General features: G+C 42.6%; 1 pseudogene; it reads left to right on the forward strand.

The window, feature by feature from the left end:
* The first annotated feature begins 1849 nt into the window (after window positions 1–1849).
* On the forward strand, window positions 1850–3637 carry LOC115869355 (annotated as a pseudogene).
* The last annotated feature ends 4997 nt before the right edge of the window (window positions 3638–8634 follow it).

Raw genomic sequence — 8634 nt, forward strand, 5'->3', positions numbered from 1 at the left:
AGCGAGTAAAGCTTGCTTCTTTCCAGCAGAATGCATGTGTATGGAGTAGGGCGCTTCCGGTCACTTAACTGGGGGGCTAGATTTGCTGACCCTTGGATCTATAGCAGGGTGTCTTCAGGCATGGCCTTAAGGTAGAATGCAGTGCCCTTTTGACATTTATCAGCAGTACTAAACATACTTTTTAACAGGTCCAAGGAGGGCAGAAGCCAGGCCCAGGGCCAGAGAGAGGCTTAAATGAAGGCATCACAGAGAGAAAATGCTCTCCTCCTAATTACATCAGAATATAATCCATTTAGGGATGTAAACATTATTCTTTCCTCCTCACTCTGAAGTGTATTTAAGTGACTCTAAATACAGACGATGAAAGAATATGCAGAAGGCTTCTCACTCAAAAAGCTTATTTCAAATAAACATCAAAATGTGCCTTGGTTCACTGCTTGATGTGGTACCACATGAAAAACGTATTCTTTTAAATGCCCTATCTCCTCCAGGCTGAATTAAATTATATTGGAAATGTCCCATACAGAAAGATCATTTGGGACAGATTTGAGTATTATGTGAACATGAAGGAAGATCTCCAGGCTACCACAATTCGCTCAAGGAATATTTCTACATGAGAAACATCTTCATCAAGGAACACATAGTAAGTCCATCTTCAAATGACTACTTTCACCACTTTCCAAATGCTGGCCATCACACCTGACACATGCGCACACTATGACTACATTTTTGCTTTCAATATGTACTTCATCATGTTCCCTTCTCTAATGACCAGTTATTGTTGCGAGCTGTCAAATCAATTTTGACTTGTAGCAATCCCATGGGACAGAGTAGAACTCCCCAGTGTGTTTTCCTGGGCTGAAATCTTTCTGGGCGAGGATGGCCTGGACGTTTCTCGTGAAAAGGAGCTGGTGGGTCCAACCAAACCTTCTGGTGGTGACCAGCTGATCCCTTCGCTATTGTGCCACCCAGGCTCCTTGAAGCAGTACTGAAAGTTCAACAGAGGACGGCTCCCTACTCGCTTGATAGAGAATTATCACAGCTGTACAAATTTTTAAATGCATAGTTTGGGAATATTTAGCATTCTGTCTTTAAAAGTGATGTTGATTCTCTTCTCAGAAAAGCAAACTTACTCTGTAAAGTCTGTCTTATTGGATTCCTGAAGAACAGAGTAGCTAAATTTCCCAAATATCTTTCGGCCCTCTGTCTCCTCTAAGTATTTTAGAAGTATACAGCCAAACTAGGAGGCCTAGTGGCATAGTGAGTTACATCATGTTGGACTGTTACCCTCAAGGTCTTCAGTTTGAAACCATCAGCCACTCTGACAGAGAAAGAAGAGGCTCTCTACTCTTGTAAAGAGTTACAGTCTCAGAAACCCCCAGTGACAGTGCTAGTCTGATCTATAGGGTCACTATGTGCCTGAATGGACCCAGTGACAGTGAATGAGAAGGTCCTAATGTTGAAACAAACTTTGGCTTCATGAGGGAGAGGCCTGTTATAAAGAAAATGAGAAACAACTGCACTAAATGTTCAAGCCAAACTAAGTCCACTGCCATTGAGTCTATGGAAACCCAACACATAGAGTTTTCGAGGTTGTACATCTTTACGGGAGTAGACAGCCTCATCTTTCCCAACAGGAGCAGCTGCTGGGCATAAAGAATTGCAGCCCAGCTCGTACCAGACAGTGCCACGAGCATCTCCATATCAGAACCGACCAGGTAGCTGACACTTAACAAAGAAGGAACTGCCATTGCCTCATCTGTCTGCTTGCTATCACTTTGTCACATAAAACTGAAGCCAAACCCACTGGCATTGCATGAATTCCAACTCATGCTAGGCTCAAAGGGTGATGCAAAAGAAGGTATGTTGTTGTGACTTGTGACTTGAGGCTTGTAACTGCCTCGGGCCTTAAGGTTAAAAACAAATAAACCAAAACACCATCAGCCCTACTAGCAGCTTCCCTCTTCTGCCCTCATACCTAATAGCCAACCCTCGACCCTTGTACTGATCTGCTGATCGCTCTGAAGTGTGGAAGGCTGGTGTTACCGGGCTTAGAATAGTGGTCAGTTTGTCACTGTTCATCACTGGGGAGAAGTGGTTGAAGCCAATGGACCTGGAAAGCTCTTCAACATAGAGGCAAATGAAAAGGCTCTTGAGGCAGTATTTGGCAAAAAAGGACACATTGTGGAAGAATTATGAGAGACTGAAAAATAAACAATTCCAGAGTTCCTTTACTGTCTTTGATAGTCCAGCAGATGCCAAAGAGGCAGCCAGAGAGATGAATTGAAAGTCCTTAGTTGGAAAGTCTTGAACAAGCCACTAAACCAACATTTGAAAGAGGAAGACGTGCAGCCCCTACCCCCACCCCCACCCCCACCCCCAAGAAACAGCGGTCCCCTAGAGGGGGTGAGGCAAGGTGGAAGAGAAGGCAGTAGACCAGGGGACCTCCTGCTGGTGGAGCGTATATGGATGCTGGTGGCTATTCCTTGAATTTCAACATGAGTTCCAGGGAAAGAGGACCTCAATCATGGAGTGGAGCTTCCTGAAAGACGAGCTCCTTCAGGACCAGTGTGCAGCAGCAGTGGAACGGGTGGAAGAGCTCACAACCAAGGGAGCCCCTGTCCTCCTGCAGAGATGTTAATTTGTCCTGAGAGATGATGGATTTCTACTAAAGGCGGTTATGCAAGCAGAAGTTCCCCAAGTTCTGGTGATAGAAGAGATTATGTACCACCACCAAGAGATTAGACCTACCCTGTATCCCCGAAAATAAGACAGTGTCTTATATTAACTTTTCCCCCCAAAGATGCGCTCAGTCTTATTTTCAGGAGATGTCTTATTTTTCTGTGAAGAAGAATACGGTACACTTTTATTGTTGAACAGCAAAAAAGGGAAATTTATTACCTGTATACAGTACTGTAGTAGTTGTTATCACAAACCAGCATAACCAGACAAACTGTCAATCCTACAGAATCCAGGATTTCTTGTTACTACCATTATTTCCATTTACTCATTTATTCAATGACAGTCATGTCATCTTCTTCTGGAACATCATCATTATAATCCAAACCCTTATTTTCGGGGAGGTCTTATTTTCGGGGAAACAGGGTATGTTACTATGGTCATTCTGGTTCACGTGATGACTATCCCTCTGGATGGCTTTGGTCATGATTGTGACTCCAGACCATTCAAGTGGAGGCTCCTCCAGAGATTCCCACAAGAGCTATGGTAATTCATATAGTGCTCTGCCTACACAAGGCCCCCACCATCGTTTGATGGAAACAGTCGCTGTGATGACGATAGCAGCTCACAGGATGGATATGGTGGAAGTTGAAACAGTTACTCAGGCAGCCAAGGTAATCTCTGCTCAAGTGGTTGTGAACTGGTAGGAGACATGTAAGAGGGCTTCCCCCTTCCATGGAGAGGGCGTATCTCCTCCACGTGATCCCTACAGCAGTCAAGCTGTGGGACACCACGAGGTGGTGGGCCTGGAGGAAGCTGATCTGACAGAGGGGGAGGCATAAACATACTAAAAACAAACAGAACTTTGGACAAAACTCACTGTTCAAACAAACAAACAAAATGTAAGCTATTCTGCATAACCACTCCAGGACGATTAAGGAAAAATGGTGTTACTTAAAAGCAGAAAAATTCCTGTTTAAGTTCTCCATAATTTGTATGTTCTTGTGAGGAAAAAAGTAAACTTGTTTAAATTATGATATTGCTTTCTTTTTTAACAGTTTCATTAGCATTTCATCCACATATCATACAATTTAATAGTTCAACTGGATCAAGAAGCGTTGTACAATCGTTATCAAAATCAATTTGAGAACATTTTATTTTTCCCCATACTCACTGTCACTCGTGTAATATTTTTCCCATTTTGGAAAAAAAATACACAAAACATCCTCCAATTCAAAGACTTCTACATATCCAATTCAGTGCAATTGATCATACGCTTCTTACCGGGAAGCCATTATTGTTATCCCTCTCCAAATGGTTCCACCACTGTTAAATTGAACTCAATGACCCCTGAGCAAAAACTCCTCTTCCTCCATCCATGCTAACCATAGGTCAAGTTTGGGTTCTTTCTTTTCTTTTTTCTTTTTTTCAGTAGTTTTCTTGATATAGTATCCACATATCATACACATCCATAGTTAAACGACTTCTAAAAAAGCGTTGTACATGCATTATAAAAATCAGCTCTAATGAACCCTCAGTCCCACCCACCCATCCACTGGTCACTCTCCAAGTCCCCTCCCCTCCCCCTTCCCAATAAACCATTCCATCAGTGATTGCATCTACGCCTCCACTCCTTGTGTGCTTCCTAAACTGGGAGACCTAATAGGAAGAATAAAAAACAGGAACAAAATGAAACAGAATAATTATTATAGTAATATAAAGATGAAAATAGACTAAGAAAAAAATCTACCAACAATATTTTAAAAGCCAGAGAATAAATTGCTTCCTAGGAACAATCAAAAAATATTTGAACATATAGCAAATTCAGGTTGGGTCAAGGGAGGGCAACTGACCACGTATCATATTATGCCATGGTTTGACCCACTATAATCATGTTTACAATATTCTCTGTCTAATAGTAACACTGTTCAAGTCCCTCAAATGTGGCCAGAGGGGACCTGCCTGATGCTTAATCTGGTTAGACACGGTGCAGGTGAATTTGGGGCTCCTGTTGTTCCCCATAGCTTTTACAGAAAGGGTATTCACAATTTACATTCTAATACTTTTCCATTCATCATATTTGGATTTTGTTATTGTCACTTTGGGTCACACAGGCTGATCTGTTTATCTGATGTGGACTTCGTTGATACATCACTTAGCTGTTGCTTGTTTGAATACAAGCCTTTAAGCCCCAAAACACTATTCTAATTGATAGCCAGACACCATCTGCTTTCTTCACCACACTTTGCTGTAGCACCCTTATCTTCAGTGATCTCTTCATGAAGGCAGGTATGAAGCAGGGCCATGTTATAAGAACTAACTGTTCTTGGGTTGAGGTTAGAACATGGGAACCTAGAATCCCTCTGCTTGTATGGCCTTCCTTTCAACAAGCAAATGTTTAATTCTAAGACTTGACTTGTGTACTACTGTTGGAAGTCTCTTAAGTGTTCCTGAAGGCCACTTCCTATTTGATTCTTTCCAGTAAATGAGGTACACAATACTAAGGTCTTCTAACACTAATACAAACATCTAGTCATCTAACACGGAGAGGTGTCTCATTTTGCCTACATAAATGAGCCATATATTAGAAGGGTGGTTGGGTTTACTGCTTGTGTTAGACAAGGTTCTCTAGAGAAACAAAACCAGGACGCTTATGATTTTAGATATATTTATCTAGATAGATATACAACATAAGAAATAAACAGCTAATTAGTCTATTAGTCTATAGAGCAGTACAAATGGCTCAGTGCAACTCACTTCTGTGAGACAGCTAATACACTGGCAGTCCTTCATGTCTTGTGGCCGCTGAGTGCTAGTCAAGGAAGCAGACAGCTGAGACCTCTATAGAGCAATTCAGGCTACCACAGGCAGCAAACAGCAAGGCAGGTCACCAACAGTCAGCCAGATGACAGGGTCCAATAGTCCCCAGCTCAAGCAATGTATACTCTGGTAGCCTGACGAAGCAAGTCTTGAAGGAACCTCAAACTTCAGTGACACAGTGCAGGGGTTGGGTGTCCCACAGGTAGTGTAGCTCTCAAGTTGAGGCAGAGAACCAGTTAAGGCAGCGGCACACTGGTCTGATCTTCAAAGAGCAAGAAACAAGAAAGGCGAGTCTTGCCAAACCATTTTTCTCTCCGCCCTTCAATTAATCCCACATGTGTTCATTGACCAGGTTGGCACAATAAACCTACCTATCACACTACTATTCAGATTTCAGGGTGTCTTCAAACTGAAATCTCTAAAATGTTCTCAGGGTGAAGAACCTGGGATCAGATGATTACTTAAGAAAAGTGCTATTCACTCAGTAACCCAAAACAAAATGATAATGCTGGCCAATATGTTGACTTTCTGATATTTCCTTAGGAATCTGCAAGAGCCTCCCCTTCCCCACCCCCCTTCAGACCAATTAAAGTTTGTGTTAAACAACTGCAGAATAGTAAATTAAAAGTTTGGCCAAAACAAAAAACACCTCAAAACCAACAGCACCGAAACAGCTTTCAGCTCTGATACATATAACGCGTGGAAACTGAGGTTTTTACTATTTGGGAGAACGGAAAGCAGGATTTGTGACCATAAGTTATATCAGGCACCTGAAAGTCTAGAGATGACGGCAAATGTCGCTTACCCATTTTGAAAATCATGACACATAAAGTTACCTAATTCCCCTGTGATTCCGTTTCCCCACGGGCAAAATAAAAATAACCTTAACACCCAATTCATAGTATTTTTACAAAGATCAAATAAATTAAAGCATATGAATGTTGAGAACAATGCCAGGCAAGTGGTCCTCAGGAAGTATAAAGTATTAGTCTTCTTTCCAAGGCAATACTTGACAGTGTTTAGTCCATCTGACTCACATTTTTATTTTCAGTTTGAAGATGCATCTCACCTAAGTTTGCTTTCCACGACCAAGCCCCTACTACGTCTACCACCTGTCCTGATCCACTCCTCGTTACGATATATTCTGACTCCATTTACCTGCTTGTTCTACTCTGATTCAGCATTTCTTTCGCAAGGAAAATTATTTGTCAAAAATTCAGAAGGGAAGAAACGTGGAGCACCGCCAGGAGATGTACAGACTCAGAGGGGTTTGAGTATCCATGAGAAAGATAGGACAGCAGGCGGTTGTGGTCTAAGTGGTCTTCAGTCCTTAGTGTAGCCACTAGAATCCTACCTGAAGTGTTCCCGTGGTGCCTCAGACACTAAGCACCATGATCTCTGTCTCTCCCAAGCCCTGCTGGTAAAACGGGTTAAATGTTGAGCTCTTAACCCCAAGGTCACCAGATCAAAGCCAGCAGTCACCCCAAGGAGAAAGATGAAGCTGTCTGCTCCTATAAGAATGTATAGTGTCAGAAACTCTATGGGACAGTTCTACCTTGTCCTACAGGATCTCTAGGAGTTGAAATCGACACATCTGAGGACAGGTGGGAGGGAAGAACCACGTGTTCTTGTCTGTATTTAGAGAAGAGGCAACAGTCCGAGAGCCAGTTACATACTTCACAGCCCTACCCAGTGTTCATTTATATATCTATATGGAGACACCGAGTGGCACAAATCTTTAACAAACTTGGTCCTAGCCCAAAAATCTGCAGGTCCAGACTACCTAGATGAACCTCAGAAGAAAAGTCTAGAAATCTACTTCCCAAAAAATTAGCCACTAAAGATTCAATGAAGCAATTCCACTCTGACACACATGGAGTCACCTGGGGTTGGAATTGACACATTGACAACTGGTTTTGGTTTATATGGATAGAGAAATTAGGTATAGATGTAGTATAATAGGATACTCTATATATTCAATTTTGTGTGTGTGTGTGTGTGTGTGTGTGTAGAGAGAGAGAGAGAGAGATTGAGAGAGAGAGAGCTAAAATAAAGAGAGAAGCCCTGGTGATGAAATGGTTAACATTTGGGCTGTGATCCCAAAGGTCAGTGGTTTGAAACCATTAGCCTCTCTGTGGGAGAAAGATGGGACTTTCTACTCTTGTAAACAGTTATAATCTCAGAAACTCACCGGGCATTTCTATTCTGCCCTATAGGGTCGCTATGAATTGGCATCCACTCAATGAGAGTGAGGGAGTAAATGAGTGAGTGAGTGAGTGAGTGAGTGAGTGAGTGAGTGAATGAATATATGTGTGTATGTGTGTGCGTGTGAGTGTGTCCTAAACCCTTAATAGCTCACAGATCGATGCCACAGTCTCCATTCTTATTATCCACAATGGCTGTTTTAGATCCCTTTCCCTAACTAACCTCAAATACTGACTATTTACTGCACTGCCACCTTCTAAATTAGTCTCATTTCTTTCTCCAGTTTAAAAGTCAGCAAGATCTCATCCTTGAATTAAAATTAAAATAATTTAGCATGTCTAAAGTAATAAAAGAGCAAAAACCCAGGAGCTCTTTATGCGCTGCCCTTTGCTGAACTTTGCTCTCTTTAATCCCTGCTCCTCAAACTCTGCCTAATTATCACCTTGAACGGGACCCTGCAGCCAATTGACCTGCTCCTGGTACTGCACTCCTCTCTCATTCCTCTTTTGAATGCACAGCAGCTCAGGGGACTTCCCTAACCCACGCAAATGAGCAAATTCCTCACCCCATAGAGGGTAATTAGTTGGAGGACACATTCTCTAGTTCTCATGCTCATTGCACAAGGATCGTTTCTGGACCCTTCCTGTAAGCCCAGAGCTGCCTCAACCACACAGGGTCCTCCCAGCATCCTTCCCAAGGATCCAAGAGTGAATTGGGCCGAAGCACTGAATGAATGAGTGACCCATAAAGGTCTCTACTAGCTGATAACAGTTGAACTTGCAGGCCAGGTGAAATAGGTGTACAGTGAACCCTCGCCACTTCGCGCTTCGACTTCCGCGGCTTCACTCTATCGCGGTTTTTGTGTAACAGCGCATGCTCTGTCATTACTGCCACTGATTGGCTCATACTGTACACGCTTCTGTCTGCATC

This window comes from Echinops telfairi, unplaced genomic scaffold, assembly GCF_000313985.2.
Source record: "Echinops telfairi isolate 266 unplaced genomic scaffold, ASM31398v2 ScPeMD7_24;HRSCAF=84, whole genome shotgun sequence".
NCBI lineage: Eukaryota > Metazoa > Chordata > Mammalia > Afrosoricida > Tenrecidae > Echinops > Echinops telfairi.